Source organism: Meles meles, chromosome 9 (assembly GCF_922984935.1).
Source record: "Meles meles chromosome 9, mMelMel3.1 paternal haplotype, whole genome shotgun sequence".
Classification (NCBI taxonomy): domain Eukaryota; kingdom Metazoa; phylum Chordata; class Mammalia; order Carnivora; family Mustelidae; genus Meles; species Meles meles.
The window spans coordinates 89500125-89525717 of NC_060074.1; the positions used below are offsets into that span (position 1 = coordinate 89500125).

Genomic DNA, 25593 nt, shown 5'->3' on the forward strand with positions numbered 1-25593 from the left:
CTTCTTTGTAAAAGCTCTTACTCAGTTTTTTTTGATAGTCCCTGACTTATAGCTTTTTTGGCTTTCAGACCATTTCCATCTGTCTAAAAGACAGTTAAGTGATGAGTACAGTTCTCTATCCATTGTAAATTCCTGGCAATTAATTACTTTAAACAAAGTTTATACTGGGAAATGGGGAAAATAACTTTATATTTACTTCTTGAACTATTATCATCAAGGAATGAAAAAATAATAACACATGATATATAAATACATGTGAATAGTGAATAAATAGAATTTGTGAGAGGCATATTTTTTGTTACTAATATCTTTTTTTTAAAGATTTTATTTATTTATTTGACAGACAGAGATCACAAGTAGGCAGAGAGGCAGGCAGAGAGAGAGGAGGAAGCAGGCTCCCTGCTGAGCAGAGAGCCCAACATGGGGCTCGATCCCAAGACCCTGGGATCATGATCTGAGTCGAAGGCAGAGGCTTTAACCCACTGAGCAACCCAGGTGCCCCATACTCTAATTTTTTTAAACCAAACTTTTTTTTTTTTTTTAATTTTCAGGTGATACTTCTATATATTAGATAGAGCTAATATTTTCTAATATTGAACATAATGCTTTCAAGTCCCCCAAAAGATCAACAAAATGTAATTTTAAAATATTAAACATTCTCATAACTATCTGAAAACAAAAGTGTTATGTTGAAAATATCTGGATACATAATACTTTTAAATCATAATTGTTTTTCATACCTTTGTAAAGATTGTTAAAGCACAGAAATAGTATTGACAAATGATGTCTTATTCTCATGAAAGGTTCGGTTGTCTGATTATTGTAAATCAAGAAGTTTGTTTTATTCAGTACATTCCTTAGGTTGCTTCAAATTTAGTTGTCAAACCTTCAATGTGGTCATTATCATCACTTAATTCATAGGAGCTCAAGTGCTGTGTCATCCCTGATAAATTGTCCCGCCATAAAGTAACATTAATTATTTCTGGTCCATCTAGTAGACATCAACATCAAAATTTTTCCTCAGCTTTCATCTTATGGCTGAAGTAGCCCATTCATCATCTTTTTAGAAGTGAATGGGATTGGATCATGAAATATTTTTATGATTGGCAGCCCTCATGGAGGATGCGAATAGGCAGTGGTCAGCAAAGACCTTGCAGATTTATTTTCCTGGTCATGCTGCTGCCCCCAGTAACTCACTGCGCCTTCATGCTGGCAACTTTTAGAGGTCAGAAAGGTGACAGTATGTGAGTAGGAGCAAGCTCATTTTTAGATCATCTTCTCCGTTGTCCTTTTGATTTTTGATTTTTTTTTTTTTTTTGGAGCATATGGAGGGCACCTATAGGCATAAAATCAATAGCAACCCACTTTACCATCCAAGTCCTCTGGGTCTGAAGATTGTCCAAGGTCATAGCTGGTATGTAATAGAACTTTTTAAATGTTTACGTGTGAGGAGATAGCTTCTGGAGTAGAAACTGTCTGTGGAAATTGCTCTAGCAGATTCTTAAGTAATCTATAATGAGCAACTCCTGGGCAGTAGAAACAGTCCCCCTCCCCCCACCACACACCCCCATCAAGGATTTCTCTCAATGAAAGTCTCCTATGGGCAAAAGTTGATCAAAGTAGGGAGTAATTCCAGAAATTCCAGTGTGTCCTCCACCAATTTATTAATCTGAAATTCCCTGTTCTGAACTTAGAAAAATTAATTTTTGTGATTGCTGTGGGTAGGAACCTAAATGAAATTCACTGTTGTAGGCGCTTTTGTTTTGAACTTGATTTACCATTAAACTCATCAGACTCCTTATCTCTGGCCCTCAAAATTTAAGTTAATTCTGAAGAAGATAATTGTCAGCACCGAACTTCTGGCTTGATTAAACTTTGCCTATTCTGATAGTCATTTAATTAGATTATGTTAATACAAAATATATCACAAAGGGAACACTGAAATATTTTGCATAAATTGAATGTTTTCCAATGAATTTTACTAGGATTTCACAGATAATTTTAAACCTGTAGGTTTGTCCATGTTCTTTTCCCTGCTTGCTAGACAATACCTTGTGTTAAATTCTTTGGTATACATTAATGAAGTTTATGCTTTATTATGGGCATAGTACTTTATCATATAACCTAGAAAGAATTTTTCACCTCAGTCCTGATAAATTCTCTGTCAGAATAGTGAGTTCAGGAAGAGACCTGAAGGGTTTCCTATTGAGTGTCCACATTTCTCAGGAAAGAATAAAAATCAGGGGAGTTTGGTTCGACTCCTCACCTGATGCCATTCTTTCATTCCAAGATTTAAATGAAAATATTGTCATCACAAGTTCTCCAGACATTTTTGATATACATTTACACATACTTTCACTCTGAGCATGACAGGACTCGGAACTACTCATTCTGAGCCATTCTTCAACTTTTTTTTTTCAAAATAATGTGTAAAAAATACAAGTATTTCTTAAGAAATATACATTGAATGTATATTTCCTATTAAATTAATAGAGAAATTCATGATTCCTTCCTGTCAGAATCTAATTTCTCTCCATGTCTGTGTCATGCTGTTATTCTGCTTGGTATAATGCTCTTTTCATTCATCTGAATCCTTTCATATCTCTGATTCTAACTTCACTCTTTTTCCCTTAAAAGCTGACTCTAGGGCAACACCTCCCTATTCATCTAGAAACTCTAATTATAGTTTCATTAAGACCATACCCTGCCTTTCCTTTATGGCTTATATTCCTCAAAGTGCTCATCTGAGTAGGTGTTCAGTAAATATTTATTGACAAGTTAATTTTTTCTATTAACCCAGTTATTTTATTTTATTTTACTTTATTTCATTTTATTTTATTTTAAAGATTTTGTATCTATGTGTCAGAGAGAGTGAGCACAAGCAGGGAAAGCAGCAGGCAGAGCAGGTAGAGCAGGGGGAGGGAGAAGCAGGCTCCTGGGCCAGCAGGGAGCCCGACATGGGACTCCATCCTAGGACCCTGCGATCATGACCTGAGCCAAAGGCAGATGCCTAACCGACTGAGCCAAATCCCCGCAGTTACCGTGTTTTAAACTGATTTTGTACATTGGCAATTGTTGTACATGTGATTGTGTAAAGGATGGCTGCAAGAGGGGCAATGATTACCTCTGAATACGTCTTCTCTTAAAATGGAGAGGCTTTTTCGTGGAGTAAAAACACAAATACAAATTTTCCAAAGGATAATCTTCATTGCAGTATTTTGTCTAACCAAAGCTGTATTACTACCCTCAAGGAGATATAAGATGGCAGTGTTACTATTTTTCCTTTGTTAAACAATGAAAAATAAGCCAGAATAATCCAAAAATAAACCCAGCCTATACCAGGTTTTAAAATCTTTGACATACCCATCCGCCTCTTATGGATTTTCTAACTTTCAAAGTAAGAGGGAGGATCAGAGAGACAAACTCTGCCGAGCTGGGAGATATAATACTCCTTGACAACAGATTTTCTGCACTCTCCTCTTTAAAAGCCTTTGAGGTTCTTGCATTTAACCTTTTCAGAGGCAACACATCCCTGATGGAGCCCCTCTGACACCCAGCAACTCATAAAAGCATGAAGGCTTAAAAACTCCCAGGTCTGGCACTGCGAACCACAACTTAGTGTATGGAATGGAATCTCCTATCACTTTGAGGGAAGAAGCACGATTTATCTCAAACATATGCAGCTGAACCATTTCTCTTCCCTTAATCTCTCTGTAGAAAATGTCTTCTTCAGGAATTTGATTTAAATATTGAATACAGTATTTATTGAATACAATTCAATACAAATATTGAATACAAAAAGTTAGAAGGATTTTAAATGCATTCTGAAATGTTATTCTGGCAAGAGATCCTGAGATTTTCATCTTTTGTTTAAATTACCTTAAAAAAAGTTTCTCTAAGAAAAAGTAAAATGTTTTCAAAAGTGTGATGTAAAAAGGCGAATACCTTTATGTAAGTGTGGTGAGGCGTTCAGCACTCTGTAAAATAAGGTCTCATTCAACTATATACTTCACGTAAAGACATATTTTGATGATTTCATGAAAAAGGTAAAATGATTCCAGTACTTTTACTTCGAGGATTTGTCCTTTTAGCTCATAAATGATATGTTCCTTCTAAAATGTTGTCTGTGAATTACGGAGATAATTGATTTTCAGGATCTATAATCAGCCTCCCTGACTCAGAACAAACAAACAAACAAACAAACAACAGAGCAGTCATTTGAAAAGAAGGAAAGAAGAAAAGAAAGGAAGGAGGGAAGGATGGACTGGTGGAAAGGTGGAGGGAGGAATGGAGCGAGGGGGAGAACATGTTTCTTGGCAAGAAAGAAAAATGTATTTCTTATTTATAGATAATTTGATAATGACTTCTCCTAATGCATAGGTAGAAAACAACTCTTAATGACTAAGAACTTTTTCAATTTCTGTGTACTATCTCACAAACAGCTGTTTCTATGATTAGATAGATAACTCCATAGTTATCTCCATATTATCTATTAAGTGCCTCCCTAGAGAGTAACTCTGTCATTTAGCACGACCAATTTAAACATAGAACTTTTCATTTTTGTATAGGGAGGTGGCAAGGATAGAGTAAACTAGATGTACTTTGAACTCAGACCTGACTTGAATCCTGGTGATATTATTATTATTAATATTATTATTATTATTTTAATTAACAACTATATTGAAGTATAATTTCCATACCATATAATTCACCCATTTTTAGAGTGCAATTGTAAGACTTTCAGTATATTTAAAGAGTAGTGCAGCTATCACCACAATCTAATTTTAGAATTTTTCCATCATCCCCAAAAGAAACCTTGTGCCATTTGTAGGCACTCTCCATTCCTACCCTAGTCCTTCGTAACTGCTAATCTACTTTATGTCTTGTGAATTCTAGTATTGATAACCCTCTTTCAAAGACATGTACATTGTTAGAGAAGTGAGGCAATCTTCTCAAGAACAAGTAGGTAATAAATTCCATAGTGTAGAGGGAGACAATGCTTATGGCAACCCCTATAAATCATTCCCTGCTATTTGCCCTATTTTACAAATGTGGAAAACGTGGTATTGAAAGGTGAAGTAACTTTCCCAGAGTTACACATTTAAAGAAGAATGAGTGAGACAGATTTCCTGTAGAACTCATCATCATGCTGGCCATTAAAGCTGATCAGCGTAAGAGAGGATATGAAGATGAGAGAGATTTAAAGTTGTAGGAGTTTTATCTTCTAACACTTTATGTTAAAAATAAAGACACACTGAGCACCAATTGTATGCAAAGCATTATGCTAGGCATTGGAGAGAAATAGAAGTGAAATATTCTAAGGTATTTTTCAACAGACAAGGAACAGTAGGATAACCTCTAAAGCAATGGAATGGGTGAAGATGGAGTCAAGAAGAGGGTAGGTGTCCTGCTGTGTGGGATGAATATAGAGGTGGTCAGGCTAGAAACACAGAGAAAGTGTTACTTATTGTTAAGTACCGCCTTAAGATCAAATCCCAGTAGCACATATTATTAACAAAGCTTATCTTTATCTGTGAGGCAGGGCAGCTAGCCACCTGGGGTTGCTGAGGGCAGAGAAGGCCATTCTAAATATTTTTTGTTTGTTTGTTTCAAGTGCTCTTCTTTTTTTTTTTCAGTATTTAAATTTATTTATTTTTTCAGCATAACAGTATTCATTGTTTTTGCACAACACTCAGTGCTCCATGCAATACGTGCCCTCCTTATTACCCACCACCTGTTCCCCAACCTCCCACCCCCGCCCCTTCAAAACCCTCAGGTTGGACCACTTCCTTACACCACACACGAAAATAGACTCAAAATGGATGAAGGACCTCAATGTGAGAAAGGAATCCATCAAAATCCTTGAGGAGAACGCAGGCAGCAACCCCTTTGACCTCAGCCACAGCAACATCTTCCATTCTAAATATTTTAAACATCTTAACAGAGTGATGGAAGCATCATCTCTATACTAAAATTTAAAAAGGGGGCATAGATGGAGCACTGGGTGTTGTGCAAAAACAATGAATACTGTTATGCTGAAAAAATAAATAAATTAAAAAAAATTAAAAAATAAATAAATAAAATAAAATAGCAAAAAAAAGGGGGGGGCATAGTAGTGCAATGTAAAAGGAAAAGTACATTTTAATCCCCATTGCTGCATTTAAACACCCTGAATTCTTTAATTGGTCAATTGGGCAAGAAACCTTTCATTTCACAAACTTGCACCAAAAGACCACTTTGAGTAAAAAGAGGTTAAGGTGCATACCTTGCCCTGTAGCAAGGGTTCAACTGTAAGTAACTGTGACTCTCACTGTGGAAAGCTGAGTAGATACAGGGATATTTGAAGGAAGGTTTCTTTGATTCTGTGGTAATGAATATGTGAAGATTCTCAGAAAAGGAGGTATTTAAGCTGGATCTTAAAAGATCAAGAAAACAAAGATTCAGACAAAGGGCTTGAGATGAGCCACAAATTTAATCCATGTTGTCATAACTTTATGGTCCACTTTCTAATTCCATATGTTTATGAGATAATGTTTTACAATCTGAAAAGAGTTATACACTTTTAAGTATTCTTTTTATGAAAAAAAAAATAAAAAAAATCAGTTAGGAGTGTGCCAGGGCAAAGCAAAGATAGATTATTAAAACCCCAAATCCCAGTTGTTTTTATTTTCTTAAAATTAATCAACAATTTTGAAATCGGTAGTTTTCCATTTTCCCCAGCAGCATTGGATATCATTAGACTTCAGTGTGGATGTGAACATTTGGAAGAAATATTGGACCGTCTGTTCCTTCCTCCACTCCCCTTTATTGTACTTAAGAGAATTTGAATTTCCATTGCCACAGAACTTGGATTTTTCAGGTCACTGAAACACACTCTACTGATTTCATGGCCCTGATCTCTGATTGCTTGGGCACAGGCACTGCCTTCTTACATAAGTGAAACAAGAAATGGTTATTCCCATTTAGGCTTTCTAAATCAGGCCCAGAAATAGGGATTGGGGTAATTAAGGTGTAATGTTCACAGTAGAGAGGTATATGAGGCAATAAATAGTGGTTGAGGTTGGTTAAACGCCAAAATGAAGCGGCGATGTTTGATAACCACTAAAGCTATTTATGGTAAATATACTCCTAAACCATGAACATTAGTCCCATTAGATGACAGAATTTAAAAAGCAATATGAAACGATAAAAAGTAAAACATGCAATTTTCTTTCTTTGTGAGGAATATGAAAATGCTGAGTTGTCTGTTTTTTCCATTGAGAATGCATTTAGCAGATAATTTAGGTGAAAAGGTAACATAGTATAAACAAAAGTATTTATTGGCCATAAAAGGTTATTAAATATAAAATAGATTGCTGGGGCCGAAATTATCATAGCTGAGGAAGAGAGGTATGTTGGGAGAAAAGAGCAAATATGCAAAAGAGACCTAAATTTTGCTCATATTAAATTGTATAAAATTCAGCATCTCCTGATTACAATAATCTCATGCATTTTGCCAATGAAGGGGCCATGAAGTCTTAGCAAAGGCAAGAATACAGATTTTAGCAATTCCTGAAATTTACTTCATCAATTTTTTCTGATACATAAAGAGAGGATGTTATGATGGTATTTTTGTTTGTTGATTTTATGTTTGCGTTTGTTTTCTACCAAACCATTTCCCTATCCAGAATAAAGCTTAAATGCCTTTGTATTACATTCAGTCACCTCCAGAGGCTGCCCAACTTTTGCTAATAGATTTATATACATTCGTATTATATAAACCATACTCTCAAAAAATTATTTATTTATTTATTTGACAGAGAGAGAGGTCACAAGTAGGCAGAGAGGCAGGCAGAGAGAGGGAGAAACAGGCTCCCCACAGAGCAGAGAGCCCGATGCGGGGCTCGATCCCAGGACCCCGAGATCATGACCCGAGCCGAAGGCAGAGGCTCAAACCACTGAGCCACCCAGGTGCCCCCATACTCTCAAAATTTTAATGATGAAAGGTCTTGCAAATTGGCATGATGGATGTGGGTTATTGATGATTAGTGCAGAATTATTTTCTTCATCTGTAGTGTCTAGGGAAGTTTTGATGTGCCTTTCAAACTCCTGCCCACTGTGTCCTTTCTTTCAATCTTGTTATGTAGACAGAAAAGAGTTGGTTCCTATAACATTTACAATGACAAAAAGTCCAAATAGTATTTTCTTGTAGGAAACAAGAATACAAAAAAAAAATCTATTTTCTTTTATTGTGAACATTTCTGAAAAAAAAAATTCTACCATGAAAGTCACTCAAATAAAAACTTTTAGTAAAGTCTTGCAAAATTAGGAGCCTTGCTTTTCAGCAAACTGTGGGTGAGTAATAAGACGTGAGTTGAGCCTCTGCACTGTGGGAAACAAGCTGAGGGTTACAGAAGGGACGGGGATGGGGGATATGGTTAACGGGGTGATGGATATTAAGGAGGGCATGTGTTGTGATGAACACTGGGTGTTAAAAGCAACTAATGAATCATTGAGCACTACATCAAAAACTAATGATTTACTTATGTTGGCTAATTGAACATAATAATAATAATAATAATAATAATAATAATAAAAAGACATGAGGTGAGCAGAGTCTGTGCTGCATGGATGTTTTGGAAAATGTTGTGAGTATTTTGTCTTTAGGACCCCCTATTGGAGAATGGTAACAATTGTCCTTAGGTTCTGATGCAAGGGTACAAATACAGAAATTCATGAAGGTGCCTGAGATATGAAACAATCTCATGTAATAGGGTGAACAAGGTGGAAAAGAATGTATTTAGCGTGGTTATGTATTAGACTCAAATATCTATATGGATTAATTAAACAATCAATCTTTTTAGTTAGAACTCCAGGAACACTCATACCTTTGGCAATTTTTAAAAATTTCCATTATAGGTTTTTGTTTTTCCTTAATATTTATCTTTTATCCACAAATAGTCTTCTAAAGTCTGTAAACAATATGATGAGCTCTTCAATATGTCATTAGATCCTCCTGCTATTCTTGAACTATGGCATTCGTCAGGTCTCAGTTTAAATTTTCTATCACTGAGGGTGTTTCCTAACCCTCCATCCAAAGTTCCCCCTGTGTTCTATTCTCTATGTCAACACCCCATTTGTTTCCTTCATAATACTTATGACTTTGTAAATATGTCTATTTACTATGCCTCCAGTTTGCCTTAAACTCTAAGCTTCATAATGGAAGCTCTCATGTCTCCTTCAGTATTATATCCCCAGCACTTAGGATGGTTTCTTATGCACACAAGTAGCATAATCTATATTTGGTGAGGGAAAGACGGAATGAATGATGTTTTCTCCCACACAATGAGCTTTTCTCCATGGCTCACTAACTCTAGAGACAAGATTTGAGTTACTTGTAAAATTCACTGATGTGAAACATGGTATTTCTTCAACAAGATTATGTAAAATATTCCCAATTTTAAGGTGAGCCGAGTTTAAAAAAATCATACAACTTTTTTGTGTAAGTGGTTTCGGAGTGAAAAACAGGCCACACAATCTCAAGCTTGAATTAGATTGACGGGCTGTTTTATAGGCTTCATACTAATTAAATTCAATTTGGTTTAATCCATTTTTATTTTAAATATTAAATAAAATTCACCCCATGTTGCATAAAAAGATGAAGACAAAATTCACTTCCTGTGGGAGCTTCCAATCAGGTGGGGGATTCTGATGATTACATTCATAAAATATGATGCAAGCCAGAATTTGACTCATGTGTCATTCAAAATGTGTATAGAAAGAACTGTAATCAGCTGACTGAGGATATAGAAGTCCCTGAGGAAATGGCCTTTATGGAAGATGAAGAGCACAGGCAGATGGAATCCCAGAGCACATTTAAGGATGGAAGAGTCAGAGGTACTCAGGGGATTGGATATAGGAGAGTTTACCTTGAATTTATAGCATGTTTAGGGAACTCTTAAGATAAGACTAGAAATAGGTTGGGGCAACCTAGGGGTGGGGATCTTAACTCCTAGTTCTCTAGGGTTCCTCTGCAGATTTAAAGCTAGCACTCCATCCAGTCTGTGTAACACCCACTATTTTATTTTTGTATTGTTTTATATATTCTATGTTATATTAATATGCTTATTTATTTTCTTTTGGGGGAGAGGACAAATTTAAAAATTCTGTTTAAATGAATTTTAAACTGGCATCCACCAATGTGATTTTTTTGGTAAAACTTATTTCTCATGTGATAATGACCCGAATTTTGATATCTTCCCCTCCGTTTATAGGCATACTTGTCTTTATTAAAAAAAAAAAAGTCTACAACGAGGTAGAATCAAGAGTACCTAATGCTCCAACCATGAGCATAAACTGTGATCCAGTGCTTCTTCCCTGAATTCTTGGTCATCCTTCAGTTGTCCCCTCAAATTTCGTTTCCTTGGGTGCACTTCCCTGATGTCCCTACTGTCCAACAAAGTCCCAATGATCTATACTCTTATCTCTGGTGTTTTAGGACATTTGCAGTATCGATCAATAATAGCAATCCTGACTTATGGAATGATAAGTGTCATGAGGGTGCACCCTCTTGGTCAGAGCAGTTTGTCCAGCAACTAGTAGAAACTGTGTTTACAAAGATGAGTTAGCAAATATTTGCAGAATTAATGAATGACCAGTGATTTTTATTAATAATTTTAGAGCTATTACTTCTCAAATTATGAATAGCCCATGTATATCATTAATATAACTATGTTCTCCTGCACTGTGGGATCTTAGCTTGTAGATCTGCAGTTGTACACATTCAGTGTTCCAGCTTGAATCGGTAAAATAATTGTTGTGCCTGCAAGTCTTTGGTTTTCCACTATATATATGTGTATATATATTATATATTATATATATATTATATACACTTATAGATATCATATATTTATATATTACTTATATATAAAATCTTCATTTACCTATTCAAATAAGAATAGTGAAAAATACCCACTTTTTAACACTGGAGTCTAGGAGTGGTTTCTTATAGCAGTGATCCTTTGAAATAATTTATGCTATGCTTTTATATTTCTAATGATTATCTGCATGAGATAGTTATGTGTGCTTCCAGAATACTGAGCCAAATGAGATGAACACATTTTTAAAAGGAAATTGCTAATTGCCACAGTGATGTTGTCTTTAACTATTTTTTTATATTTAGTAGCTTCAATTTGGCTGGATAAATATCAGAGTCCTGCTTGAAAATAATGTTGTATTTTAGTTTCTGATATCTGTTCATTGAAATATTGCAACCAGTATAACTCTATTTTCACTGTTTCTCACTGAAACAAACAAGGGATCCTGTTTTGTTGGCCTGCGGACTAGAATACTTTCCCTTTTTGCCTTACAACACATCTAAGCAACTTTCTAAGCGGTTGGCTTTAAGATTTAAGTAAGCTCAAAATTTGATTCCTTTTGTGTATTCATTAACTTCATGCAGACAAAGCAGATGGTCACTCGTATAATTGCTTGTGTGTTTATAAAGAAAATCAATTAGCACTACCTCTGTGGAGTTCTTACCTTTTCCTCAAATTCTCATCAACAAATGTATTGATAGAGTTAGCTTTTGGCACGTGTAAATTCCCATACTTGTGTGTAAGCTGAGAGGTCTTTACACATGTTAAGGAGGCTTGAAGAGAATCAAGAAAAGCACAGGGGAGACAGCAAGAGAGGGGAAAGGAAAGAATGATAGTGACAGAAAAACAAAAACAAAAACAGTGAGGGATCAGAGCAGCACCCTGGAGCATACTTAGAAATCTGCTATTACTCATAAGGAGGGGCACTTTTTCAGTGATCCCTAGGAAGGCTTATGAAAGTGGTTATGGGCTAGATTGTACCTGAAGCATTTTTAAAAATAGGAAAGTAATGTATACAAAATACTGAAACTCTGTGAGGATAACTGAGATTCTTGCAGAGAATTGTTTTCCCGAAAGTTGATCACTCAAGCTGTCTGGAGTCAAGGATAATGGGAGCAGCTTCTCTCTTTTTTTTTTTTTTACTTCTAAATTGAGACTAACTTTAATTTATTTATTTTTTCAGCGTAACAGTATTCATTGTTTTTCCATCACACCCAGTGCTCCATGCAATACGTGCCCTCCCTATTACCCACCACCTGGTTCCCCCAACCTCCCACCCCTGCCCCTTCAAAACCCTCAGGTTGTTTTTCAGAGTTGAAATACACTTTTTTTTTTTTTAAAGATTTTATTTATTTACTAGACAGACAGAGATCACAAGTAGGCAGAGAGGCAGGCAGAAAGAGAGGAAGGGAAGCAGGTTCCTGTCAAGCAGAGAGCCTGATGTGGGGCTCAATCCCAGGCCTCTGGGATCATGACCTGAGCCGAAGGCAGAGGCTTTAACCCACTGAGCCACCCAGGCACCCGAAATACACGTTTTAAACGCCCTACAAATAGCAAGGGCATGTGCTTCAGCCTGGTAGCAAATGCAAATAAGCAATTTGAAATTCTGTCATATCTTTATGACAAACTGTTTTGCAAATGGTCAAAAATGCTGGCTGTATTCAGGGATATTTAAAGTGTTTAAAAGTCATGTATTTAGTGGAAAGAGTTTCATCCTTTCTTTTAGGACAAAAGTTCAGAAAAGAACCTTTCTTGGCAGTGCTAAAAGTGCAGAAGTAGGCTAAGTAAAAATCAGCTATTTGCAGTTCAGTGCTTGTGAGTGGAATCAAGGTGTTTCAGCAGGTCTGGAAAGCCCTGGAAATACTTTTACAACAGTAAGCAACAATGTACAAAACGTTCATTTGTGACTGTAGCATATTACTACAGTATCAGGTCTGGGTTTGGGTTACTATGTTAACAATAAAAGAAATACCTCCCTCTCATTTGTATAGGGCTTAGATTATTCAGAGTAGGAAAATTGCTACAACAAAGAGCCTCAGGATGTCATTTTCTTGGGACAACAAACATTTATCTGTGGTCTAACTAGTCTAGTATAGACTTTGGTGGTGCCAAGAGTTCTATTGCTCTCTTCTCCCCTAGAGCTTTGCCATTGTCCTGCTTTCTTCACAGTAGATGAGGGAAGGAGCAGAGCAGAGTGTTTCACAGTGTGGTTTTTGGGGGCCTGTTTTAGAGATATTCTCTACACCTCTATCCACAATCTATAGGCCAGCACTCATTCAGATTGCCACACCTAAACAGGAAAATTGGGGAAATATAGTGTAGCTTTCTGCCCAGAGATTGAGAGGAAATAGTTTGTGAACATCTAGCCAGTCTCTGTCAAAGCCCTTTATGGTTTATGAGTTCATTTCATGCTATTGGATCCTGAAAACCACCGTAGAACATTCTTAAGGTGGTCATTTTACTCCAAAGAAATGATGAAAGTTAAACATGTAACAGAATTCCCAACAAGCCAAACTAGAAACCACTACAAATCTTCGGAATGAGTCTTTTTTTCTATTAAGAAACCCCTAGCATTTTTTGCACTGAAGTTTGTGAACTGCTACATTTTCTAGGAGAGTTCGATTTTATTTTATGTGGCAACATATAAACCAACAATAGAGAGTAAGTCAATATACTAGTGATCCTGTGTAAGACAGCTCTGACTTAAGTTCAGCAATTTGCACAATTAAGATTTTGTCTAAAAATGATCAATCTCCATACCAAACTTAATATTTGAGGTATGATATAGAGTGAAAGAGCGTTTTGTGTAGTGTAAGATGGTTTGGTTTGAATCCCTACTCTGTTGGTTACAACTGTGATATTGAGCATGGTAGTTAATCCATAGGAGCCTCTCTTTTTGCATCTGAAATATGGGGTTGTACAAAATGGAATATTTTTAAAGTCTAGAAATGAGTTGATGTTCAATAATTGTGAGATCCGTTCTTCAAGCCGAAGAGAGAGAGAGAGAGTGAGAGAGAGAGAAAACTTTAGAGATAATGCTTACTTTTATAAGATGAATGCAAAGGAGAGTTTATATGAATTTTAGTAGGACATCAGGGTTCCTTAAGCTGATGGAAAATGACAGAAGGGGAACACTATATTATATTGATTAATCTTTTAGTTCAGTAGTCAAATCATTTTGAGTGCCCACAATTTGCCAGGAGTCTTTTAGGGCAAATTTATAATATTTTCTATTTTTGTTTATTCAGAAAATGAATAAAATTACTGTGTTGTTTTCCTCCCTCACCTCACCTCACTCCACCTCACCTCACACTTTCATTTGGAGTGGAGAGAAAGTCAGTTCATGTAGGTGAACAAGCTCCACTGCCATCGGTGGTCATGGTACCCCTAAAAATAAGAGCCCAACGGACCATGTCAATTTAAACCAGTTAGTGATAGGGTGTTATAGTCCTGACACTATAGTGTTTTGTTCAGAATGCTCGGGTCATCCATGGTGGTCCAAATGTTGACCCTGGAATGGCCCAGAGTCCAGAAGTTCTTTTATTCTTCTGTTTTTCATTACTTGGATAAATCTGATTACATATTTTAATTTGTCTGTCTTGCAGAAAATGTCCCCGGCCCCAAAAAGAGAAAGAAATTTAATCCATGTCTACACTTATGAACTTTTAGTACCAGTGGCTAAAGAGGCAAGAAAGGAAAATTGTGTAATATCAAGACTCTAAGAACGAAGAATACCATGCACACTTGTGTCCTTTCTTGGCTGATGTAGAATTTTAGAAATATTCAGTGCAACATTTGACTTATGTAGTTGAGGCTCTACATTACAAATTACATGACTTATTTTCTTAACATAACGCAGGAGAAAGTGAGATCAGAAGTCTTGAGGTACTTATATTTTTGTTTCTCCTTTTATTCTATCAGTTATGGCCCTGCTTTACAACTGTCCAATTAAGAAATACTTTGTGAAATTGAAACAGATCATTTTATCACTACCCTAAATAGTGGCCTTCTGTTCTATCCATATTTCACTTTGAATAATTGCAAAACAGAAGATGGATTCCATTAGTATTCATATAATAAATGTCAACATGTGTTCCATACTTTGAATTTCCTTTCCTCAAGTGTGGACTTTGTTGCCAAAGAGATGAAGGCCCAAATCCCAGGCTTGACATTTACTGACTATGTGGCCTTGGGCAAGTAACAGAATGTCTCTGAAAACCTGCTAACTTTTTTGCAGAATGAAAACAATTAGATTGTACTTGGGGGTTGTCTAAAAGTTAGAGATGATGTATAGTAAGCAAGGTATATGTTAAGCATGATCTATTAGATTATTAAATATTATTATTAGAAGTTATTATAATAGTTTTTTTTAAATTAAGTTTATTTACACAGACCAAATAAAGTAAACATAGGCAAAATTCCCATGATCACTAATTGCATACCTAATCTTTTTCTTTCAACAATGTATATAAAGGAGAAATTTTCTCTATAAATGCTAGTAAATGCTGGTTAAGGAAAAAATATAATCCAAATGGATAAAAACAAATACATTGTTTTATCATAATATTGCAATTGGAATGAGACTCCTTGAAAACCAAGCATGGTGATGATGGGTGAAGTGAATTTTTAAAATGAGAAATCAAGATTCAAATTCTCACCCAATTTGATGAAATGTGATAGGAATAGAAGTGATTTAAAAGTAGAAATTTAAAAGGCAACCCTGAAGCACTGTGGGAATGGTACAATCCTGGGACTGTTCTATTCCTACTTAACTCCTACACAGGCATTTCCTTTTTTTGTTGTTTTTTTCTTGGGTAATATTGTAATATAGAAAGTGTATATTTGCATTTACAGGATGTCAGTAATCTTAAAAACTAAAATACAAAGTGTTATATGCATAGCTTCAAAAAGGAAATTGCATTTAAAGAGAACTCATTTAACTTTCCCTTTCTTTTCATATAAGTCAATGCATATAGAGATGGGGAAACTAATAGGTTGCCTATTGAAAATTGGCTCTATCCAGCTACTCTCAGGTATTTTTATATTTAGCACAGTAAAATATTAGCATGTGTCTCTACACCCAAGAAAGAAGTAATATGGGTCAAATCTAAGAGAGATTTTACCAACTTGAAATCTTCTTTCTGTTAAGTGTTACATTTTCATGAAAATTATGAGTGTTTCTGTATCAGGATGCCCCTTAATGTCTTTTTATGACTTAGGGTACAGGAGGAAATAGTTGTGAAGAGAAAAGGTAGAATTGATGAATGTCCCTGGGGCTTTAGATTTTGTAGTCTGGAATAAAATTTACTTGTTGAAAAATTCCTCTGTTAAAGTTGGATTTGGGTTATATAAAATAGTTGAAACCGATGACATGTATTTATCAAATAACTTAGTCCATACACATGTTTTATCATTCTCAGACTTTTTTTAGAAGCTCACTGTGCACACATCTCTATGCTCTGCAGGAGGAGCATGCAAAGCTCAGCTCAAACTTTTGGAAAGAGATCATGGTACTAAATTATATGGGTGGATTGCCTGCCTAAAGAAGCAGGTACTCGCCAGTTTATTTCTAGGCTGTGCAACAGGGACCAACTCATATTTTGCTTTGCTGTGACCTTATTATATTGCTCTGTTCCCTCCCTGACCTATGACTATGTGAAAGTTCACCCACAGATGGAGGAATATAGCTCCTTCTTTTTTATAAATGTATACACAAAGGAAGGGGTTGTAGCGTCTTATAGTATTAGCAAAAAGGGACTGTTTGTCAAGTTCTAAATAATAGACCCAAGTTTAAAGTTATGATAAAAATCATGTTTAACATTTGTTCTGTAATAGTGAAAAGGAAAAATTGTGATAGACATATGTAAAATATAATACCATATATATGTGTGTGTATATGTATGCATGTGTGTATATATATATGATACTGAAGATGAAATATACAGCTCAGATGATCATGCGTATTTGGGAAGTGAAATACCCCCCAAATAGGGATACCAGTGAGCTAGTTAAATCACAACTTTTCCAGATAAGAGAAGTCTATAAATATTTTAATTTATTTATTCAAAATATTTCTTAAGTATATGTTGTATGACGGGTCATTTAGGTCTAAATTTCATTCTTTCTTTTCCGTATGTCTGAATGATAAAATATGACACTGCAAAATTACTCCTCCTTGTTATTTGAAAGTCAGTTGTAGAGAGGACTTGAAAGAATGAGAGGATAATTGTTTTAACAAAAAAGATCCTATTGAGTGAATAATTATACACCTGTATGCTATCTCATACCTCTGGAGAAAAGATTTAAAGTCATTGAGCTCTTGAAAAATGTACTTAGAGCTGATTTCTAAGGAAAAAAATAGAATTGGTCAATGAAACAGTTAATAATTTTTGGTTGATATGGTGCCAAATAAAGTGACAATATGTGCTCTCTCTTTTTCACTTACTTGGTGTCTCATAACTGACCAGCTGACATCCAGTAAATAAATCACTTAGTGTTTCTGTTTTAAATTCTTCAGATGTGTCTATCTACCTGTCTTAAAGATAGGGAAGTTTTGTTGTTGTTTTCTATGTAAAATCATATGTCAGCTTTGATTAAAGGTTCAAATTGGCATTTAGTTTTAAAAGATGTTCAAAGACCAGTTATGGCCATTGCTGTCACACCATAGGGAATCTAAAGAAGTGACTTTAATAATAGTGGACTTCAAAAAGTGGTAATTATTTTGTGCTTTAAGAATTTGAGTACAGGGATGCCTGGGTGGCTCAGTTGGTTAAGCGGCTGCCTTTGGCTCAGGTCATGATCCCAGCGTCCTGGGATCAAGTCCCACATCGGGCTCCTTGCTTGGCAGGGACCCTGCTTCTCCCTCTGCCTCTGCCTGCCACTCTGTCTGCCTGTGCTTGCTCTCTTGCTCTCTCTCTCTCTCTTTCTGACAAATAAATAAATAAAATCTTAAAAAAAAGAATTTGAGTACAGTGCATTCATTATAACAATAATGAATAGAAATACTGAATAAAGAAAAATTCACATTGTTTTTCACTGTATGGTCTGTCCGGCTCTTGAAAGCTATTTTTTCCATCAGTTTTATCACTTGCTTAGCTGAGGAATGTCATTCGACTTAAACCCAGTTAACCCAGATTAATGAGCGTCTGGGAGTATTTAAGATGAAGTTTTCCAGTAGATTATGAGTAGGCAGAAATTTTTAAAAAATCATATTTTATCACTTTTTTCCCAAATTGGATTCCATGGAATAATAGTGTCCCTAGAGACACTAAAAATGGTAGGTGATGAAATTAGTTGATATGTGGATTGAATTATATCAACTCCCCCTTGAAAGATCACACTACATAGAGAAAAGAATGAGAAACCCTGGAATGAAGGCACTTGCTTAATTTGGTTAATGCACCGTTCAACCAAAACAATAAAAGACACAACAAAAAATAAATAAATAATTTTTTTAAAAAAAAAATACACAACAACCCCTTTCCATGTGTGTACAAAAAAGGGAAAAGGGGGTACCTGGGTGGCTCAGTAGGTTAAGCATCTAACTTTTGATTTTGCCTCAGGTCATGATCTCACGGTTGTGAGACCCAGCACCCCCCCAACCCCTGCACCCTCCCCTGCCTCTTTTCAGGCTGTGCCCTCAGCAGGAAGTCTGCTTGAGATTCTCTATATCCATCTCCCTCTGCCCTTCTCCTATCTCTCTCTCTCTCTCAACTATATAAATAAATCTTAAGGAAGGAAGGAAGGAATGGAGGGAAAGAGAAAGAAGGAAGGAAGGAAGAAGGAAGGGAGAGAGAAGTAAAGAAAAAGGAGCTAGAGTTTTTCTTCTCTGGATGAATTTCCACGTGACTAATTCCAAATCATGGGTGTTTGGGTAGGTTTCAGGTGGTTAGGTCAACATATTCCAAACTAAGGGAGAGAAATTACAGATACAGACTGAGAAAGGCTGTTCTGGAACTAGTATATATAGCTAAGGTAATCCGTGCCAGGACTGTTGAAGATACATTGCCCAATTTTAATTATTGCTAGTATCAGACCCTTAAATTAAAAAAGGGCTTCATTAAGAACCACCTAGGTCAGTGGAGGTCAAAAGGTATACAGATGTAAATATGGAATTATTGTGTATATTATTGCTTTAAGAGGGCACAACTTCTGAATTTGCTTATGTTTATTCCAGGCCATTCTATTTGGAACATTCAGAAAAGAAATAATATATTTCAGCTTCCTGTCCTAATTAGCTCAGCCTTCACCAATGAACACAAACATTTTAGAGGTCATTATTATTCTTACCTACATTTTTACTGCACACTGACCTATGTGCTACTTAAATTCTGGGGTTTTAATTTCATCATCATTATTGCAGTTTTCCAAATGCCACTGGATGCAGATTACTGCCAAGTAAGGCTTATTATCAGCAGGCTGGGGTTATGATGTAGTGCAGACAGTAGCCTTCAGTTAAGGCCAAAGTCATTTATTTCATGTGGCTAGCTTACAGCACACAATATGCAGAAGAAACTATTGACAAAACTACAGGAAAAAAAATTGCTCAAGTACAATATTCTTTTTACCATTTACTTTGCAGTTACATCTCCAAATTATTACTTCTCCATTTATTTTACCATAATAAAAAAATTATCATCTATTTTCCCCCCACACTGAGGAGCAGTGTAATTGTGCAGACTAATTTTAATTTAGGTTCATGTTTTTCATAATTTTAAAATATCTAAGTTTTAAACTTAAAAATTGTGCTGAGAAATGTGGGAGAATATATAGTTTAAAGCCACATAGTATCTTTGTGCAAGAGTAAATTCTTGGATTTTATATCTTCTTGCACTGAATTTCAGGACTTGTGTTCCCTGCTCCTCAGTGGGCTGTGTTACTGAAAATTAGAATACTCATGGTACAAGCTAACACAACAAAAGTTCATCCTGAAAATTCTTAAGAGTCTGTCAGTTCCTATAGTGTTTAGCCCATATCAAGACACAAAATACTTAACAAAAAATAATTTCTTTAGATTTTGAAACTAGTCAAATGAAAAGATCCCATCAAAAGTGAGATTTTGCTTTCTGGTGTTTTGTTTTGCAAACCTGGGTTTTTTTTTTTTTTTTTTCATTCAAAGATACAGTTTTCAAAAATTACTGTCTTAGCCAATATCATTGCCCTTTTCTTTCTTTTTTTTCATGTGATATATTTCCACTTTCTACCTAATGGCTTTTCTTTCTACCTTTCTCTATGTTTATTCCAATGAAAAATTGTTTTGGTAACATAACTTGATTTCAGCTTCCACACAGTTAACTAGTCAGATATGGCTGTGCCTTGGAGTAACCAGTTCCTCCTCTGAGCTGTTATATAAAGGTTTCCTTGTCACCGATAGATCTCTGGGACATTCTACCAGAAGCAAGTCACAACTCTTCTCTCTTTCTAAGATACAGTCTTAACCAAAAGCATGTACATTCAACTACAAAAGTAAATTTTCCTTAAAGTAAATCAGGAAAGCAAAAGTTGGTATTAGTTCTGTGACATTTACAAATACATTTTCACATGCTAAGAAAGTAACTCAACAAAAGTGCTCATCTAGTTGTTGAAATATTGAAGTTTGTAGATGTCTCTTACTGGTGATGCATAAATGATGATATCTGAGAGATTAACTAAGGGTGCTTAAGGTTGTAGGTACTCAGTAAAATCTTTGGGTTTAACTCTTTTCAGTTAAGCCACTAAAAATGCCTCTATCTCTGTCATATATGTCTTGACTATCAATCAGCTAAAATGCAAGTCAATTCATTTAGAAGAGAAAAGAAAAAGAAAAATAGGTCTAACTCATTTGACTGCCAGGATAAATAGTTCAATCTTCCATTTTCTTTGTAAATGCGAGGGGCATTTTCATAGACCACGAGTCACTCATAGACAGAGACTATCTAATAAATACGTTGTTTATTGATTCTTTGGTTGTGTTTTCAGAACAGACTTTTTGGATTATTAAAAAAATTCTCTGCGGAACATTTTTTTTTCCCATTTTATTTATTTTTTTCAGCATAACAGTATTCATTGTTTTTGCACAACACCCAGTGCTCCATGCAAAACGTGCCCTCCCTATTACCCACCACCTGTTCCCCCAACCTCCCACCCCTGACCCTTCAAAACCCTCAGGTTGTTTTTCAGAGTCCATAGTCTCTTATGGTTCGCCTCCCCTCCCCAATGTCCATAGCCCCCTCCCCCTCTCCCAATCCCACCTCCCTCCAGCAACCCCCAGTTTGTTTTGTGAGATTAAGAGTCATTTATGGTTTGTCTCGCTCCCAATCCCATCTTGTTTCATTTATTCTTCTCCTATCCCCCTAACCCCCCATGTTGCTTCTCCATGTCCTCATATCAGGGAGATCATATGATAGTTGTCTTTCTCTGATTGACTTATTTCACTAAGCATGATACGCTCTAGTTCCATCCACGTCGTCGCAAATGGCAAGATTTCATTTCTTTTGATGGCTGCATAGTATTCCATTGTGTATATATACCACATCTTCTTTATCCATTCATCTGTTGATGGACTTTAAGTTCTTTCCATAGTTTGGCTATTGTAGACATTGCTGCTATAAACATTCGGGTACACGTGCCCCTTCGGATCACTACGTCTGTATCTTTAGGGTAAATACCCAGTAGTGCAATTGCTGGGTCATAGGGTAGTTCTATTTTCAACATTTTGAGGAACCTCCATGCTGTTTTCCAGAGTGGTTGCACCAGCTTACATTCCCACCAACAGTGGAGGAGGGTTCACATTCTTCTCTAGTGCACATGGAACCTTCTCCAGAATAGATCACATCCTGAGTCACAAATCAGGTCTCAACCGGTATCAAAAGATTGGGATCATTCCCTGCATATTTTCAGACCACAATGCTCTGAAGCTAGAACTCAATCACAAGAGGAAAGCTGGAAAGAACCCAAATACATGGAGACTAAACAGCATCCTTCTAAAGAATGAATGGGTCAACCAGGAAATTAAAGAAGAACTGAAAAAATTCATGGAAACAAATGATAATGAAAACACAACAGTTCAAAATCTGTGGGACACAGCAAAGGTAGTCCTGAGAGGAAAATATATAGCGGTACAAGCCTTTCTCAAGAAACAAGAAAGGTCTCAAGTGCGGAACTTTTAATGTATATTTTTTACACTAGATTTAAAACTGTGTCCTTTTGATTCCATAGAATAATGCATAACTGTTATTGGCCTATTTGTTTTCATCTCTATCAAAGAGAATATGTTTTCAAATGGTAAAGGCAGAACAAATACTCATGAAGAAATTGAACTAAAAAAGAGATAAGGAAATTAAATAACCCAGAATTCCTCTAAATGATTTCAAGCCTCTTCTTCAGAATAAATTTACCTCCCAGGACACTCAAATGTTATACTGGAAACCTTTTATTCTTTGAAGAATGATAACAAACAGAAGATATAGAAGAAGACTAGAAACAAATTTTCTGATTTTTAAAAAGTGAAGAATATTTTACACTTAATATTATTTCTGGGCAAACATTTAAAAAGGTTGTTAAGTAGGTGGCTGTTGCATTATTTAAAAAAAAGAGTCAATCACTGGAAACCAAATTATGTTCACCAAATGTATAAACAAATAAAAATACATTCTAAGCCAAGCTCATTTCATTTTTTATGATACTATAGTACTCTGGGGAGAAGAATCAGTATTAAGGAAGATACGCTATATCAATTGCATTATCTTCATATTAACAATTAGTTTAATGGCTCCCAGTAGCCCAAAAGGAGGAACTATGAAAAATAGAATTAGCTGAGTTTTATAATTGAATAGCAAGTTTCTTGAAAATGGTGCTTGATTGATTGACAAAAGTCTATAGGCTCATCCTGTATCCTTTGCTTTCCTCAAGCATTTTCAGAAATTTTAGCAGTGACTTAAATGAAAATATTTTTGTGATTTCTAGATGATACAAAACAATGAGGAATGGTGAATACAATGAATGATGGAAGCAGTCAAATATAAAATAGCTAAATTCAGATTTATAAAAGCATACTTTCACTAACCCACTCAATAAATCTTTTTCCTGACCCACCTGTCTTCACCATATTGAGCTACTCTGATATATACAATCAGACACGCTCTACCACGCATACACACCAGTCCCCCACAGCACCAAGAATTCTGTTTGGCTTGTGTTTGGGTAAGGATTCTACTTACTGCCCTTCTTTTAATCTGAGAATTATAAGACAACTGGTGTTCCTTAGCACCTATTCTGTTCTTTTATTCAGGACCAGAGCCTCTTAACTACTGTATCCAGTATCCCTGGTCTGTCACTTACACACATACACACATCACGGTACATTCTATGGAGGTCTAAGAAAATACAAGTATGGACAGAGATTGATGTGACTCACAGGATCACAGGATTTAGAAATTTTATTGGGATTATAATGCTAATTTGCAATGTAGAAGAGACATCCATTATTACCTCTGTCTTGGCACACTCAACTACATTTCTACTGTCCAGCATGCAAAAGCAGATGAATACCAAAGCTGGAAAAAAAAATGCTACATCTCACCTAAGTGAAAGGTGGAGAGGAAATATGTGCAGACAAGGAGAAATGGGATATCACTGGGTGGTTTTACCCAACTGAAAAGGGCACAAAGGATGAGAGATGGTTTGATAGGCACTAACCTGTAGATTATAGAGGAAGGAATAATGTCTATAGTAAATTTAAATGTGGATTTGCCTTTGCACAGAGCAGAGGTTTGATTCCCTAAGAACCAGTCCTTCCACAGTGAGAATGATCTGTTTTGTCCAATTGCCAGTTTCCATTACATGATGTAAATTATGAGAAGGACTTTGGTTTGTTTTTTTGTATAATCACTGTCTGTCCTTGAGACTTGCATGCATCAGATATCAGCATTTGATGTAGTTCAATCTTAAATGCTTTTCTTTGAGTTTGTTAGCAATGGGCTGAGAAGCTGAAGTTTCTTGTGCCATCCTTAATACTAATCATATGGGGTTATTTAAAATTTGGGGTCCCTGTTTCATTGATTGCAGTCAGGGTATCACCATTTAAAACCGATACTGAGAGCTTAAGCCTGTTTAGAAATCAGTAATCCTTTTGCTTTTCAAGCTCTGACATCATGTAAATGAGAAATAACTGAAGGAAACAAGAATGTTCATAACCTAGATATGATAAAACTTAAAAAAATCAAAATGCTGTTTTAAATATTTAAAGAGGAAATGTATTTCTTTTATACTATTTTGACTATAGACCTGGATCAAGGGTAGAAATTACTAGAAATTGAGTATCAGTTAAACATTTGAGCACTCTAGATGCAGATATCTCCCTCATTAGGTGGCACCTCATCTCACTAATGTGGAACAATCTAAGAATTCACGCCAATGCTCAGGGATGCGCACGGGAAATTGATGTGGCCACTGTAAGATTTTGTTAAAAGCCTGTGGTTATTATCTAGTAAGTGATGTTCTTCTTTGTGTAGCTCTTTAACAATGTTTATACTTAGAATTTATAAACTTTTATAATTTAGAAGTAGATCCTTAGAAAATGCAGCATTGAAACTTGTAGTCTGCCACTATCACTTTAAGCATGGTTCAGAAGAGGGTAAACAACTTCCTTAAAGTCACATACAAGTCAGTGACTGACTAGAACCAAAGTTAGATCTGTGCATTCAAAGTACAGTGTCATTTCCCCATACCAGGTTTCACCATCTCTTAATTATAAGTAATATTCTACAGATCCTGCTTTTTCCAGATTGGGGATTTCAAAGTAGAATTTAGTATTATGTCTCTTTTCCAGGCATGTTGTCACTCCAGGGTTTCACCTCAGGTGCTGAACTTTTTCTTTCCATCCAAACTTCTTATCCTGCTACTTTTCATTATCTCGTAAGTGATTTTCTACCTGCTGTGTGTCTGCAGCTGTGCTCCTGTCCTTATTTAGTTCTCAACCAGACTTATAAACAGTGCAATGTGCATGGTGTTCAGTCTTTGTGACTCATTTCCCAGCATTCCCTGGAGGATATGATAGTGGCCGAAACCACTATGCTGGATGAACTTGGAAAGCCAGGCTTTCTGAAAGGGTGAGCAGTATGGAAGTGAATCCAGAATAAATCTCCTTTCTGTCATTTTTCTTCAGGAATACAGAATTCAGAATAACCCCATGCTTTTCTGTGTTTGTTTTGAGTATCCTTCCATTTCAGGTATTTGTGAACATGAAGAAAGAAAAAAAAAAAGAAAAAGATGACTATCAGAATTAATAAGTCTTTCTTTTTTTTTCATCCATTTCGTAGATACATATAGTACTCTGTGTCACCCAACATCAGTGCCAAGTTAACAAATCTTTTGTAAGGACAAATGAATGTGTCCTTACCTTAAAAAAAAAATCTGTTGAACTATATATTGCCAATTTGTATTGCAGAACATACAATAGAAGTATCACAGTGGGTTAGGAATCGTAATCTTTTTTATTAGGAAGACTTGACTATATGAAATACTTAGTGAATTCACCACTCTTGAGTCTGTATGATTAAAACATATATTAAGGACTTTGCCAAGGTTTTGGATATGCATATTGTTTCTGTGAAACCACGTGCTCATGTGTCCATTTTAAATTTAATTGTTATTACTTTAGTGAAAGAAAATTCATCGTATAAAATGAGGAACACATTTTTATTTATAAGAAGATTGTAGGGAAAATGTTACTGTGCTGACATTTTCTTTGTTGATGATA

At 35.7% G+C, this 25593-nt stretch overlaps 1 protein-coding gene across 1 annotated transcript in view; it reads left to right on the forward strand.

Moving 5' to 3' along the window:
• The window catches only part of LRP1B (LDL receptor related protein 1B), a 2013404-nt gene that overhangs the window by 69925 nt on the left and 1917886 nt on the right, over window positions 1-25593 (forward strand). The window lies entirely within an intron of this gene.